Consider the following 17,931-nt stretch of genomic DNA (forward strand, 5'->3'; position numbering starts at 1 on the left):
TTGTATCCTTACTCCACATAATCACAAATGTGTGTAAATGTAATTGATCTCAAAAGACTAGAAGAAAATGGGCCAATATTTTAATAGTTACCTCTAAATCCTGGAGAAGTTTTATATAGTTTCTAAATTTTCCATAGTGAAAGCATATCACTTTCAGGAGTACAGAAAGAAATTTTTGTAGAGTGGAAACCAGATATTTTAAAATTCAGTGTAATGCACACACATAGTTCAAAAGTCAAATTTGTCTGAAAGGACTAATAATGAAAATAATACTCTGTTCTTCACTCTCACCCTGTCTTAACTCCCCAAAATCAGCCCACTAAGTCTATAACTTGTTTATTATGTAGCTACATCAAAATTCTGTATTTCTTCTATGATTCTACAGTAAATGTGAGTTTATATACAATGTCTGAATTTGTCCATTTTAGATATTCAAGTTGCTGCTATAAGATTCAGCTCACATATCACCTCACATCTATCTTCCCCAATTTCCCTGTGTAATTATAACACATTTGCTTCTCTATTGTTTGGCTATCTTTGAAATTTTAGGCAGTAAACATACACCAAATATAGTCGTTCACTTAACATCCCCTTGGGTTTAAAGAGAACACTGGTGCTCTTAGACTTATCTTTAGTTCTGCTGTCTTCCTTTTCTGGCATTCCAATCGTAGAGCATTCCAGGTGATAACATTTACATTTGGTTCTATAATTAAAATTACATCTTCCATGCTTTCTCTATCAGTATATTTTAAAATTTGTAAACTAATAACAACGTTTTACATCATTGCGACTTGGTTTTGTAAGCATTATTCACGGAGGAGTCAAGTGGTATTCTGTGAAGTTAACTTTCTCCTTATACTTGTTTTTGTTTCTTCTAATTCTCACAGTATTTTTAAATTTTCCATGACAACAGATATTCTACAACGTCTCCTTTTGTCCCAGGAGACATCTCCCCCAGAGCCACCTGTCCTGTTTTACCTGGACTGTACGTTCTGCAGGTACAGTGGACAGTTTGACTGATTCCCTAAATCCATTCCATCGCAGACAATGACTGAGGAGACAGTCATGTCCCCTCATTAGACTGAGGAGACATCCTCAGTGAGGATGTTCCAAACACCATTCCTAAAGTTCCAGCAGTCTACAACACTTCCTATTTCCTCCTCTACTTTATTTATTACAACAAAACATATCACTTTATAGCATAGATGCTTTTCATCTCTTCACCTGAATGTAAACTCCATGAAGGCAGGATAGTTTGTCTTTATTTTCTGTTTTTTTCCCATATATTTCATATATTTTGGATATTTTACATATTTCATACACTTTCATATATTTTCATATACTTTCATATACTTCATAATTTTCATATATTTTCATATATTTTAATATTTTTCACATATTATCATATTCTTCATACAGTTCATATGTTTCATATATTGCATATTTTGCATATATTTTCAGAATCTTCATATATTTCATATATTCTCATATATTTCACATATTTTTCATATTTTTCATATATTTCATATAATTCATATATTTTCATATATTTCATATATTTCATATATTTTCATATTCTTCATATTTTTCATATTTTTCATATTCTTCATATTCTTCATATTCTTCATATTCTTCATATTTTTCATATATTTTCATATATTTCATATTTTCATATATTTTCATATTCTTCATATTTTTCATATATTTTCATATTCTTCATATTTTCATATATTTTCATATTTTTCATATTTTTCATATATTTCATATTTTTCATATATTTTCATATTCTTCATATTCTTCATATTTTCATACTTTTCATATATTTTCATATATTTCATAGTTTCATATATTTTCATATTCTTCATATTCTTCATATTTTTCATAATTTTCATATTTTTCATATTTTCATATTTTTCATATTCTTCATATTTTCATATTTTTCATCTATTTTCATATTTTTCATATATTTTCATATTCTTCATATTTTCATATATTTTCATATTTTTCATATTTTTCACATATTTTCATATTTCTCATATTTTTCATATATTTTCATATTTTCCATATATTTTGTTATATTTCATATATTTTCATATATTTTCATATATTTGCATATTTTATGTACTCTGTCTTCTTTGGTTTACTTGCCAGCTTTATTGGGATGCATACTGGATAACTTTCTGAGAGGTCATTTTTTCTAGGCCCTTGAATGTCTTAAAAAGTTTTCATTTATCCCTTCATTGATATCTTGGGTAGGTTGGGACTATAGGTTGAAAATTTTAATGTCTCCGAATTTTGAAAACATCAGTCAAATTGCCTTTTACCATCCACTGCTAATTGATGGGATGTTTGGGTGATCTGGTTTTACTCTGAAAGACAGCATTGCCACATCTAGCAAGTAAAAATATAGGATATACAGCTAAGTTTGCATTTCAGATAAACAAGGAAATTCTAGAAACATACTTATTCTAAAAAATTACTTATTGTCTATTTGAACTTCAATGTTAACTAACTGTCCTATATTTTATGTTAACACTATTGGGACATTTTTAGGATATTCTTTTTATCCTTAACATTCTGAAATTTCCCAGTATTTCTGGTTGTGAGTCTTTAAAAGAAAAGAAGTCTTTATATTAGTGCTTGAGTCCCAAGAAAGAGGGTATGATTATTATTGACATAATAATGTTTAAATAATGAGTCATTATTGCTTCCAGGCTCTGGCTGTCTATCAGCTTGAGTCTGGGGAACAGGAACAAGAAAAAAAAATGCAAAAAGTTTCATCAGTCTTAGGATTTGAAAATCTTTAGAGTAATTATCAGAGTGGAAGCATGAGATGACTATAACCTATTTCATACAGAGCCTGGTTATCTAGTAAAGTTGTCTGGTTTCAAACCTTGCCACCCAACTGGCATTTAATACAAGTATCAGTGAGCAACCAACATTCAGGCTGAAGAGCCTCATTTTATAAGAGTGAATATTCTGGACACATCCCAGATTTACCATGTAATTGCTCCACAGTGAACACAGCATAGATGTCTCCAAAAGAGAAAATTATTTGCTTGTGAGATGCATATTTCCTGTGGTTATCTCTGAGTGAACTAGCCAAAAAGTAAGTGAAGAAGTGAGAGACAAGAAGTAACCACTTTGCAAAGTAGTGGTAAAATCAACCAAGGTAAAACTGGTTTAAAGAAATTCGGAGAACTATAGAGTTGAGAGAGAAATTTTTAAAACTGACTTTAGAATCAGTTATCTAGGTCAGTCCACGTTTTATAGGTGACACTACACAGGCTAACAGAGTGGAAGAAACTTGCCCAGAGTCACCGACCAGACTAGGCCAGTTCCCGATTCCCAGTCCAGTGTTTACTCCCCTTCATTGCTGCTGTGGGTTAGGACCTATTGCACAACAGCCCTATTTAATCATCCTGACAGCAAAAAAATCCTGAGAATGATAAACTTTCTCTGCAACAATCTGACTCAGCTCAGGGTAGCAGCTTCACCAAACGCCCCATTAAAATGCAGTCAACTCCAAGGGGAGGTGAAGAAAAAGGAAGGGAGTGGTGGTCCAGAGGGCTTGGAAAAGTTTTTCCTAACCAAAAATATTGCCCGCACCTACATACCTGTGTGCCTGAAATTAACCACTGAAAATGTCTGCTGTAAGGCAAATTATCATCTTTAATATTTTGCTTGGATCTTTGGAGAGGCTCCTTAACAAAGAAGAAGGTCTTAATGGTATATGACACCAGACAAATACATTGTGATTGAACATGGCAGAATGACTAGACAGTGGTCTGAAATGTATTAGGACCCATCAGGTACAAATAGCAGCAGGTGCCTACTTTACCATCATCATTTCACATCAGAACAAAGCAACAGATTGCTTTGTGCTCTAATCATTTCCCTGTCATCAGATTTCACTTTTGGTGTCTGATGTCACTGTAAGGTACTTTAGTAGACCTAGTTTCCTTGATTACTTGAATAATTCACATTTTGATTCTGAATATGGGATGTTTTCAGCAGAACAAAGGTCCTTTAAATGGCAATTGCGATTTCAGCATTGAGACTCAGTTTGTCTGGACTCAAACTTCAAAATGTATTTCCCACACCTTAAGGTCATTTGCTTTCTTCTTTTTGTGGTCAAAAGTTAAGCAAGATGAAGATCGAAAGATAACCATTTGCTTTTGTTAATGAAGAGGTAGTTTTAACCAGAGCTGGTGTAATGATGGTTAGGAGGCCAAGGGCAGATTGCCATGCCTTGCTAAGGAACAAATGCAGGTGGAAAGGTGGAGAAAAATTAATGCAGATAACCTTTTAAGAAGGTTGACTAGGACCAAAAAGAGAAAGTCTTTTATTGAAATGTTTGGATGGATATTGATTGATTGGTTGATTTTAAAGGGCATAGGGGAGACATGAGCATTTCTATTACCTGGGGCGGGGGGAGGGGGGAGTCAGGCCCTTAGCTTCTCCATCCAAATATTGCAGAAATGTTAATATAACTGTAAACAAAGAGTCTGTCCAAGGTCATCCAGCCAACTGACCAAAGCATCAGAATTAAAATCCTGGTCCTTCAACAGCTTGTTTTCTTGGGCACATGAGGTCTCTCCATTTTGCAACTGTTTTTTATTTCAGTGGGTCATGGGAGGATGAAGGTTGTCATTTCTGTATAACTGCATTTGTAAAGAGCTATAAGGTCCTCTTGGGCAGGGAAGGGATAAGGAGAATAAATACTTGATTAAGTTAACATTTTCCATTTGCCAGACACCAGGCTAAGTGCTTTACCTAAATAAGTTATTCAACCCTCACAGCAACATATGAAGCAGATTAAGTTATTATCTTTTCAAAGACAAAGAAATTGTGGCTCGAAGAGATTTAGTAATTCACCTGAAATCACACCAGCAAAAGCCAAATAAAAAAAAGTGGGGGTTTTAACCAGTAGATTATCCCATCTCTCATATGCTATTTCAAATCCTGAAAGATGATGCTGTGAAAGTGCTGCACTCAATATGCCAGCAAATTTGGAAAATTCAACAGTAGCCACAGGACAGGAAAAGGTCAATTTTCATTCCAATCCCAAAGAAAGGCAATGCCAAAGAGTGCTCAAACTACTGCACAATTAGTGATATTTTTAAATATCACAATTCATTTTTTCTAGGTACAGCCACATTTTTGTCCTGTTTTATTTCCAGAAAATGCTGTGAGACAACTGAGAACGTCAACTTCATTTGAGAATAGGGACAATGAAACATATTCTCTCTCTCTCCCCTGTTCCCACTTCTCTCTCATACACACACATACACACACCATTAGGGAGGAAAGCCCATTAGGATGGAAATAATAGCCTAGATAGCTCGGTGGCTGAATTTGCCACAGAGCTACCAGGACCCTTAAGAGAAGAGATTCAGTCCTCTGCTGTTTTTAGCCAGCAGCACCTGGTGTCCAGGGTAAAGGAAATAAACTCATTCCATCAAAATGCCAGAATGTATGCCTGCAAGCAGCTTTATCGGAAGACCAGGTGAGAGGACGCATAAATAATAACTAGGAAAGCTATTTCCAAGTGGAACAAACTCTTAAAATAATAAACACAGCAGATCTTGACCACTACTAGAATTCTTTCATCTCCCCAGTGAACTACAATGAGCCTCTTGGCATCATAGGGCTCTGTGCTGAGATGAGAATTTGCAATTAGCTTTAAGAATAAAAGAGTAAGTACAAATTGGCCCATATAGCCTTGATTCATAACATACCACTTAAAAGACAGTATCCATCAGTTACAAAAAAGAGTCTCTGTGTGAAGGTCAGCCTAGGTATGGTTTGTTTGTAATTTTTGTGCAAGAGCTATGTCTTACTCATCGTTGCATCCCCAGCACTCAGCATAATGTCTGGCACATAGTTAGTACCCAATAAGTTTTGTTTAGTGATTAGTGAATATTAACCACGATATAATGATGCCATGTCTGCCACTTTGCTCCAGTTCTCTAAAACCAAGGAATATATTTAGGATTATGTTAATCAACTATACTTAGTTGGATGAAGGTAACACTGGATTGACATCAAACAGCTGTAGCCTGAATTTCCTAGGGAATTGCCTAAACTTTTAACTTACATGGTTTGTAGCATTCTGATTTAATGGAAGCAATTCCATTATTAATGGGTGAGTTTCTAGATCAGCTTGTAAAATTCAGTCAGTTAGTTCAGTCATTCAGTCATGTCCAGCTCTTTGCAGCACCATGGACTGCAACACGCCAGGCCTCCCAGTCCATCACAAACTCCCAGAGCTTGCTCAAACTCATGCCTATAGAGTCGGTGATGCCATCCAACCATCTCATTCTCTGTCATCCCCTTCTCCTCTTGCCTTCAATTTTTCCCAGCAGCAGGGTCTTTTCAAATAAGTCAGTTCTTTGCATCAGGTGACCAAAGAATTGGAGTTTCAGCTTCAACATCACTCCTTCCAATGAATATTCAGGACTGATTTCCTTCAGGATGGACTGGTTGGATCTCCTTGCAGTCCAAGGGACTCTCAAGGGTCTTCTCCAACACCACAGTTCAAAAGCATCAATTCTTTGGCACTCAGCTTTCATTATGATCCAAGTCTCACATCCATACATGACTACTGGAAAAACCATAGCTTTGACTAAATGGACCTTTGTTGGCAAAGTAAGTCTCTGCTTTTTAATATACTGCCTAGGTTGGTCATAACTTCCCTCCCATGGAGTAAGGGTCTTTTAATTTCACGGCTGCAGTCACCGTCTGCAGTGATTTTGGAGCCCCGAAAAATAAAGTCTCTCACTGTTTCCATTGTTTCCCCATCTACTTACTATGAAGTAATGGGACTGGATGCCACGATCTTAGTTTTTTTAATGTTGAGTTTTAAGCCTGCCTTTTTACTCTTCTCTTTCACTTTCATCAAGAGGCTCTTTAGTTTCTCTTCACTTTCTGCCATAAGGGTGGTGTCATCTCCATATTTTAGGTTATTGATATTTCTTCCGGCAATCCTGATTCCAGCTTGTGCTTCATCCAGCCCAGCATTTCACATGATGTACTCTGCATATAAGCTAAATAAGCAGGTGACAATGTACAGCTTTGATGTACTCCTTGTAAAATTATTTTATCAGAATATAGAAAAGTAATGGCATTCAATTATATTACAGACCTGTTTTCCCATTGTAATCTTTCTTACTTTGCAATATCTATTTGAAATTCCAGTCTAAGATGGCAGAAAGAGACTACCTGCTATTCGGATTCGGGAATTCCTTCTTAACTCTCCACTCTTTCTTTCCTTCCATTACCTGTATTCACCTACCCACCTTCATCCAAATAAAGCCTACTTCTCCTCCTGTTTTCTGAATCTCAGTGAGTAGCACTTGTCATCTACCATTGACTAAAGTCTGACACTTTGGAGTCATTCTCCCTTAGTGTGTCCCCTCACTCGCATTACATAGATCCACATCCACACAGACATGTCTAGTGGGCTATCAGGTACTGATGATTCTATCCCAGCCACTGCTTTAGTTTAGGACATTATCTTTCTCGACTACTTCATATGGTTTCTGGGTTCCAGAGAGAAGAAATCTGTAAATATGGCAAGTCTTCTTGCCATTTCCATGCATAGAAAATTTACCTGAATTCATAAGTTAGTACATATACTTAGGTGAAGACAACACTGTGGTAATAAATAAGGTTTTAGTAGTGGATAAATTCTCCAAAGAAGGACAAAATCTTTCATCAGGACCTTGGAGAGAACCAGCAAAGGTAGCTAATAAATAGAACTAGGCAAGTTCTGTCAAAACCAGGATTATAAACGGGCAAATACTGGGAAGAAGTCAGCTTAGACTTTCCAGCCACAGGTTGACTTTCTGATCCTTAAATGCTTCAAGTCCAGTCCTGTGACAGGCTTTTGGACCAGATGTTTCCCTTGATTGCAACCCTCTTCCCCCATATCTTTGCATTGCTGTCACCTTCTCACCATTCAGGTCTCAATCCAAATGACTGTGCAGTACAGCTTTTCCTCAATCACTCCTATCCCATTTCCCCATTTTACTTTCTTCATAACAATTATCACTGCTTGAAACTGTGTTATTTATTCATTTGTTTACATGACTATTGTCTCCCTAGGCTTCACAGAGAATAAGCTTTGTGGTTGAATAGACCATGTCTATGTGATTAACTGTCATATATCTTTAGTGTTTAAAACATATCTGGCACCTAGGAGGCAGTCTATAAATATTTGACAAATGAGAAAATGAAATAAGACAGGCAATTAGATTTGAAGTTTAGGAGACTAGTGAGGACCTTGAACTGAGAAGTTGGAGCTAATATCAGACACTAATTATTGAGTCTGGAGATATAGGATTCAAGGTGCCATGTATCGATTTGTGTTCGCATGACCCATGTAGGGCCAAACATCAAGCACACCCATTGGGTAGCATACATACCAATACTACATTTTAATTTCTAGAATAATTACTATAGTTTGAATAAAAGCAAGATAGCCCTTATTTTGATCTCTGCAAAAGGAACAACACTTTTCCCTGCATTTTCTCTAGAAAAGGATTTTTATTCTCTCAGTGGCATTAAGTGGGAACTGACCAAGCAAATCAATGGGTGGGTTGTTTGACCACTCCAGAAGTCAGTGAGTTAGGACTATTTCCCTTGAGCCCTCACTTCCAGAATTCTTAGAAACAAGAGAGCCCTGTGGCTTGGAAGCTTGGATCTTGCAATTTGTCTCTTCAAATGGAGAAGGCACACAAAGGGTACTAGGGCAAACTATATGTCCAGGATTTTAATTAGGTACACATGTTTCAGTTGGCCAATGCAAAGGTTTTAAATGTTTTTGATTAGTCATCAACATTATAAAAATCAGGAGATTTCATATAAAGAAAGATTTCCAGCCTTTCTTAGAAATACAGAAGTTCTAGAAGTACTAGCCCTTGATTTCCCACATGACAAAAATCACCTGACATGGAGTGGCAGCTGCCCCTTCAAACAGGACTTGTAGTCTCAACACCGCCTGTCTCCAGGTCTCCACCTACTTCACTCATTTACCATAACCACATGGCCTTTGAAGATGTTTGAGTCTGAGGTCCTCCACTATGAAATACAAGAATTAGATGATTCTAAGAATTGGAGACATGGGAATAATTATGAAGGTAAACTCTCTATAAGGAATCACAGTGTGCATTTCCCCAAAAAACAACTAATTTTTGGTATATTGCTATGGGTATGAAACTTGTATGTATTATAAGATATTTATGAGGATATTGACACCATTCACACAGTGGCTCCCTAAAAGAAGATCTAAGCAAATTGTGTTTATGTGTGTATACACACAGATATACACAGAGTAGATACTCAGTAAATATTTCTAGAATAAAGTAATGAGAGGCTCAAGAGCATTCATCAAAACCCTAAGCAATGACAAATATTATGAACTGCTGCTGTACACCTCACAGCTTATGAACTCACTCTACTTCTCTTTTTTCTCTTATTTTCCCCCAGTTGTAGTCCAAGACGAGGAATCTAATTGAGATATAATGAAAATTTATTAATTAATTGTAAATAGAACGGGTTGATCAAGCATCAGTTAGCCTACCTGCATTAGTTTGATGTGGTCTGAGAGTGAATTCATTACTATAGTGAAACCAGAACTTCTTAGTTTGGAGATATGGATTCTGGCCCTGATTCTGCCACTAACTGTAGTTCTTTGAATAAGTCACTAGGCTCTCTGGCCAAAGTTTGATCATCTATAAAATTATATGGTCTTCAGGGCTTCTCTCTGCTTTATGATCTCTCTTTATGTGAAAAACAAAGACACATCAGAGGTAAGAGCTAGAAACTCACAGCCAGCAATGTCTAGCAAGGAAAGACCAAGAAGAGATTTTCGCCCCCAGTAATTAAGGCAAGGAAGTCTCCAAACACATGGGCAACAATCCATGGAGGGACAAGAGTGGAATATGAACTCATTAGCAGAATGTTGAGTAAAACTCAGGGAGGAAAAGAGAGTAATAGAGAGGGAACCCAACTGTAGACTAAGAGAATTCTAAACAAAAAAATGGAAAAACTGCTGCTAATTAGCTCATTTAGAAACTGAACAACCGAATGTAATTCTTGCTGAAGCAATAAGGAAACAACCATGGGATGCAAGATAATAACAAGAATACATGCTAATAGACAAAACTAGGATCCCCCAAGTAACTTAACAAGTCCCATGCAAGCTAGTAGTTATCAGGTGGAAAAACAGCACTTGAATTTCACACAGATTTTTAAAATATACTGAGGAAACATGTAGCAAAGGATCAGGTAATATTTGCTGAATCAAATTCTGTTATTAAAAACTCTGGTATGCTTCACTATTTAAAAACTTTAATGTGAAAAATTAAAAATTTGAAAAATCTCAGAGTGATTATTTCTTTTTATAAAAGAATTCACTGTTAGTATATTTTAAACAGAAATCTTTCACTCTTAAAATTTTAAAAAAAATTGAAACATTTCCTTTTACAAAAATCTTTCATTAATAAAAATGAGGTAGAGCTCAGAATCAATGCTTTATTTAGTCTTACATTCACGTCACCTAACGCAGCGTCAGGCACAGATGGACAGTTCAGTAACTTTCAGTGAATGGATTATGTGTGGTTTTCTACTGCTGCATAACAAACCACCCCGATTTAATGGCTTAAAATGACTTTACCTTTCACAGTTCCAAAGGTTGACTAGGCTCAATGGGAAGTTCTTCTGGTGGTTTCACTTGAATTCTCTCGTGTGCTTGCAGTAAGGTAACAGCTTAGCATGGGTTCATCTGGAGGCTCAACCAGGATACTAGGTTGACATGGTCTCTCTCCCTCTCCATAGTCTCAAGTTTCTTCCTCTCTATGTAGACTCTACATGTGGTCTTTGCAGCAGGGAAACGAGACCTCTTACATGGTGGTGGCTCAGGCATCCCCAAAGTACAAAATCAGAAGACTGCCATTGTCCACTGGTTAAAACAGATCAGTGGGCCAGCCCAGATTCAACGAGTAGGGGAACCACAGAAGAATATGAACAGGAGGTGTGATTCATTGGGGTATGTTCATAGACTAGCCACCCCAGTTTGCCTTCACTTTGGGCCCTTAACTTCCAAAGAGATAGGAAACAGGTTTAGAGTTATACAGCTACAAACATAGGCCATTTTAATGAAAATGGAAGAATGACTCAGAGCCAGAACCCAGAGGATAAAACCAAGAGCAGAGGGAAACCTTTCCTAAAAAGCAAAATTGTACCTTAATCAAGGACTATCCTCTGCCTTGAGTTAGAGAAATTGGGATATGCACTGGGTTGGATTTTAGAATTGCTATAAATCAGGAAATGCTCATGTCTCCCTTTTCTCCTCTTTTTGAACATGGGAGTCTGCTGAAGTTTTTCTGTCTCTTTCACCATTACATCAAAGTGATGGGTTGGGGGTGGGTGATAATCTACTCTTCTTCACTGGTCTCTGCACCTGAGAAAGTGCATATGAGAAGATGCCTTCGAGCAGTCACATCCATACCAGCACTTGATTTTGTTGACAATATGCTGGAATTTAAACTGATACCATATTTAGGATGAGATTTGCAGAGGTAAGCACATTTTTCATGTAGAAAGGCTATGAATCAGTAAGAGCCAGAGGATGGTACCCCGGTCTCCAAAGATGGCTCCCAATGAACCACATCTCTTTGAATTTACTCCATGTGTAGACCCCTCCATCATTGAAGCTGGGCTTTCCTGGGACTTGATTTAAATAACAGAATATGGCAGAACTGACACTATACCAGCTAGAGCCTAAGCTTTATAGACCTGGCAGCTTCCACTTTTTAGTTTTGAAAACCTTGAGTCTTCACATAAGAAGTTTGGCTTTCCTTCTGGAAAGATCACATTGACAGAAAACGTAGAGAGGCCACACGGAGAGACAGAGGAGGCCACTTAAAGTGGGAAAGAGGAGCAGCTATCCTGGCATCTCAGCCAAGCCTCCATCTAACTAAAACTGTGTGACAGAACTCAAGAGTGATCAGCAGAAGAACTGCCTCGATGACCCCAGGCATCCCACAGAAATATGAAAGGTAATAAAATCATTGTTTTAAGTCACCAAGGTTTTCAATAGCTTATTAATGCAGCTATAGATAAATAAAACAGTATCCATAAATGAATATGGATAAAGTACCCTATTTAGGGGAGTTACAGTTTCACATACTAACCATAAACTTCTTTTCTCTATTCAAGAAATATTTATTAAGCCCCTACATCAGTTAACACATCCTTCTTATGTATAAAAGAAAGATTTAGGCTTATGGAAAAACATCTTTAATTGAAAACTGGAATGTTTAGTTGAAAAAAACTTTCATCTATCATTTGCTCCAGCATCCTCAGGCCTCAGGGGAGATAATTTTGATACATTAGCAACAGGAAACTATTGCAAACTCTTGGGGGAACAGTGACATGATGGAAATGGTATTTGGAAAGGTTCATTTGGCAGTAGAAAACAGGGTTAGTGGCAGGGTTAGTGAGGCACAATCTTAGATACAAGTTAATCTGGATTGAAACCAGGGTAATAGGAAGAGGAAAGAACTTGATTACAGATCTTGAAATTTTGTTGAAAGAGTAAAAGAGAACATGTCCAGGATTACAGAAGCTGGGAGAATAATGGTGACAACAACAACTAAAGGAAGAATGTGGGACACTTGGAAAAAGAGTCATGAATGGGAAGAACAGATCCGTGCAGATTTGGATTTAATCATTTGGATAAGAGGAAAATTGAACAGAGCTATCTGATAGGCAGCTGGTATTTCATTAACTTAAAAACAAAACAAACAAGCAAAAAGACTAGGGCAGCAAACTACAGGTGAGAGAAAGGATAAGGATTCAGGAGATGATGATCTGCTTCTATGCTTACACCCTTGGATTCAACATGGCTTTGCCACACCAGCCAGTGAACTGTGTGGTCTAGGCCACAATGTCTAGATCTGAGACCTGGAATTCTGCAGACCTATCCAGTCATCCTGCTTCTAATGAAGATCCTAATGCATGTGGGAAGATCCAGGAAACAGTGGAGGGCTGAGTGCTAGCAAGGAGCAGATATCAAAGACCAAATCTCTGTGGAGTAGCCAGTGGCTAAGCTAGGAAAATTTGAACACAGATCATATCATTTTCTGACTTCTCCCTCAAATTACCTTCAAAGTGGTACAATTTCATTACCAATTGTCTTGGACTGAATGCTTGTGTCCCACCTCAAATTTATTTCTTGAAGCCCTACCCCTAAGGTATAGCATCAGGAGGTAGGGCTTTGGGGATGTGATTAAATTTAGATGATTTCATAAAGGTGGAGCCCCCATGGTTGGACTAGTGCCCTTATAAGAAGAGGAGTAGACATCAGAGTTTCCTTTCTCTACCTTGTGAGGATACAGCAACAAGACAGCCATTTGCAATCCAAGAAGAGAGCCCTTACCAAGAACCAAACTGGCCAGCATCTTCACCCTGGACTTACCAGCCTCCAGAACTGTGAGAAACAAATGTCTGTTGTTTAAGCCAGCCAGCATGTGGTATGTTTTATAGCAGCCCATGCTGACTAAAACACTTTATCCTTTAAGTAGATACTATAGTCCATATGGAAGTGAATTTGGTGAGCTTCCAAATAAGTTCATAATGGTTTAGCATAAATGGAAAAGAATTGACAGTCCCTTGAACTGCAAGGAGACCAACCCAGTCAATCTGAAATCAACCCTGAATACTCATTGGAAGGACTGATGTTGAAGCTGAAGCTCCAAAACTTCAGGCACCTGATGTGCAGAGCCAACTCACTGGAAAAGACCCTGATGCTGGGAAAGACTGAGGGCAGGAGGAGAAGAGGATGATGGAGGATGAGATGGTTGGATGGCATCATCGACTCAATGGGCATTAGTTTGAGCAAACTCCTGGGGATAGTGAAAGACAGGAAGCCTGACATGCTGCTCTCCATGGGGCCACAAAGAGTTGGACATGACTTAACAACTGAAAAACAACAAAAGCTCCCTTTGGGATCACTTTGTGTCTCCAACACCTGTGGTACTAGATATTCTTGCATTTAAGCTGTAAAACAAAAATAAACAATGCTTGTGAAGATGATGGAACAGAAGCTGAGTTCCTTTAGTTCTAACATTCTATGTGACCACATGCTTTCTATTTGTGTTCAAAAGTTTAGAACATGAAACATGCCACCCTGCCTTCTCCAACTGATGATTTGAAAGAATAACAGTGAAACATGTACATTACCATATGTAAAATAGATGACCAGCGCAAATTCAATGCATGAAGCAGGGAATCCAAAGCCTGCTCTGGGACAACCAGAGAGAGAGGGTTGGGAGGAAGGTGGGAAGGGCGTTCAGGATGGGGGAGGGGGAAACATGAATACCTGTGGCTGATTCATGTTGATGCATGGCAAAAACCATCACAATATTGCAAAGTAGTTGTTCCCCAATTAAAGTGAGTTACTCAATTTAAATAAATAAATAAATAAAACACTGAAACAGAGTGACCAGGGTGATTATTTGAAAACATGCTCAAATGAAACTGAAATCCAAATACCTCTGTAATGTACTCCTCAAGTGTGCAGTTGGGCCCTTGTGTGTTAAGGGCCCATTCTAGCTACATAATACAATTAAATCTCAATAGTATTGCAGTAACTGTTTAGGTCTTCAGTTCAGTTCAGTCACTCAGTCGTGTCCAACTCTTTGCGACCCCATGGACTGCAGCACACCAGGCTGTCCATCACCAACTTCAGAGTTTCCTCAAACTCATCTCCATTGAGTTGGTGATGCCATCCAACCAGTTTATCCTCTGTCATCGCCCTCTCCTCCTGCCTTCAATCTTTCCCAGCATCAAGGTCTTTTTAAATGAATCAGTTCTTCACGTTAGGTGGCCAAAGTACTGGAGTTTCAGCTTCAGCATCAATCCTTCCAATGAATATTCAGGACTGATCTCCTTTACGATGGACTGGTTGGATCTCCTTGCAGTCCAAGGGACTCTCAAGAGTCTTCTCCAACACCACAGTTCAAAAGCATCAATTCTTCCGTGCTCAGCTTTCTTTATAGTCCAACTCTCATATCCATTCATGACTACTGGGAAAACCATAGCTTTGACTAGACGGACCTTTGTTGGCAAAGTGTCATCTCTATTTTTTAATATGCTGTCTAGGTCGGTGATAACTTTCCTCCCAAGGAGTAAGCGTCTTTTAATTTCATGACTACAGTAACCATCTGCAGTGATTTTGGAACACAAAAAAATTAAGTCTGTCACTGTTTCCACTATTTTCCCATCTATTTGCCATGAAGTAATGGGACCAAATGCCATGATCTTAGCTTTCTGAATGTTGAGCTTTAAGCCAAATTTTTCACTCTCTTTTACTTTCATCAAGAGGCTCTTTAGTTCCTCTTCACTTTCTGCCATAAGGGTGGTGTCATCTGCATATCTGAGGTTATTGATATTTCTGCTGGCAATCTTGATTCCAGCTTGTGCTTCCTCCAGCCCAGCATTTCTCATGATGTACTCTGTATATAAGTTAAATAAGCAGGGTGACAATATACAGCCTTGATGTGCTCCTTTTCCTATTTGGAACCAGCTTGTTGTTCCATGTCCAGTTCTAACTGTTGCTTCCTGATCTGCATACAGATTTCTCAAGAGGCAGTTCAGGTGGTCTGGTATTCCCATCTCTATCAGAATTTTCCAGTTAGGTAACAGTTTTTCTTTAAGGAAGGAATATTTTATTATTATTTACTGGCATATGACAATAATAAAAAAAAGACCAGCTCACAGATGGTTTTATAATTTTAAAAATTTCCTTGAAAAAAATGTACCCACTCATTTCCTGCACCCAGGGAAAACCATTCATATCCTTCTTCCTTGGTGTGCCAGATAGGGCCTAATTTTCAAAAACAGAATAACAACATGGCATTAAACAGCCTCAATTCCTAGTATGAATGGACACAGACCAGAATGAAAAGACAGATTGGCATGAGGTCACTTCTACATGTTTGTACAATCCACACGGGACTATTTAACTATCAAAGAAATCAAGTAACTTGCCTAATTACCTAGTTAATGAATTGCTAAATGAGAAAGATTTCTGTATCTCACCAATATGTATCTTCTCTCTTTCTTTGGCACTCTACTGGATCATGTTCCCAGTCCCTTTACATCTTGGTGGAACCATGTGACTAGTTCTAGCAATGGAATGAGTTAACTTCTGGCATTTACAGCCCTGGCCCTTAAACCCACCAGATTCTCCATGTTCTTTTTCTTTTCTCGTCTCCTGGCTGGTTGCAGAAGATCCAGTGGAGGACCCAGAGAACACACTAGGTGGAAGGAGCCTTGGTCCCTGAATCTCTACATGAATATACATGAGTGTGGTCATGCACATGTTAGCCAGCTGGAGGACAAGATACCATCCCAACTGAGCCCTCTTAGACCTGGCAGCCAGCCAGCTCTGCAGATCATCACAGATGTGAGTGAAGAGTGTTAGTTGTTCAACCATGTCCAACTCTTTGCAATCTCATGGACTGTAGCTCACCAGGCTCCTCTGTCCATGGAGTTCTCTAGGCATGAATACTGGAGTGGGTTGCCACTTCCTTCTCCAGGGGATCTTCCTGACCCAGGGATCAAACCTGATCTCCTGCGTTGCAGGCAGATTCTTTGCCATCTGAGCCACCAGGGAAATACCATCGCATCTGTATAGGGCACCAAATATATATATATATATGTATATATATATATATATATATATATATATATATATATATATATAAGCAGTGACATAGGAGAGAAATACACCTTTCTGGTATGAAGCCACTGAGATTTTGATGTTTTTATACCATTGAGATTTTATAGCTGTTACTTCCACACTGACATAATGCCATGATTCGAATCAATGCCAATTTGACTCCAAAGCCTGTGCTCCTGAACAGCACAGAGCATGACTGGTAACAGCCCACCTGCTAGCTCAGTTCACCCACATTACACTTGGCGCAGTAGAAAATGTCCCTAAAATCCCAGCCATGTGATCCCACCAGTGGCACTGGGCTCTAGGAGAACACTTAGGGAAATATCTGTGTCAGTTAACTTTTGCTACATAACAAAACAGTTCAAAACCAGGTGGCCTACAACAACAACAAAAAGAAAAAAGAAAAAAAAAGACATTACTTTGGCTTACAATTTGAGAAGTTGCAGTGTAGGCCTCTTGTGCCTGAGTGGTTCTTGCAGCTTGGGACCAGACTCTGCTAACACAGCTAATCAGCTGGGCACTCATACATCTGTGATCAGCTGTAGAGTTGACTGGCAACTGGCTAGTCTATGATGGCTCAAGTGGGATGGCTTATCTCTGATCATGTGGTATCTCCTCCAGGAAGCAAGCTTGTGCTTGATCATTTGGTGGCAGCAGCAGTGGTTGCAAGACCAGCAAGAGGACCAGCTCCAATATACAGGCACTTTTCAGGATGCTCCCTTGGCCAAATCAAGACACGTGACTGTGCCAAAAGTCAGTGCAGGGGGGGCATTATGAAAGGCCTGGATACAGGTGGTGGGAAGAAATTCAGACATTACTGCAATCAACCAACCCCAATATCCAAGGTTCACTGGGTGGAGACCAGAGCATAGAACAAGTGTGTCCTAGATGTTCAGTTCAGTTCAGTTCAGTCGCTCAGTCGTGTCCAACTCTTTGCAACCCAATGAATCACAGCATGCCAGGCCTCCCTGTCCAACACCAATTCCGGGAGTTTACTCAAACTCATGTCCATTGAGTTGGTGATGCCATCAAGCCATCTCATCCTCTGTTGTCCCCTTCTCCTCCTGCCCCCAATCCCTCCCAGCATCAGGGTCTTTTCCAATGAGTCAACTCTTCACATCAGGTGGCCAAAGTATTGGAGTTTCAGCTTCAGCATCAGTCCTTCCAATGAACACCCA

Source organism: Muntiacus reevesi, chromosome 22, assembly GCF_963930625.1.
Source record: "Muntiacus reevesi chromosome 22, mMunRee1.1, whole genome shotgun sequence".
In the NCBI taxonomy this organism is placed as follows: Eukaryota; Metazoa; Chordata; class Mammalia; order Artiodactyla; family Cervidae; genus Muntiacus; species Muntiacus reevesi.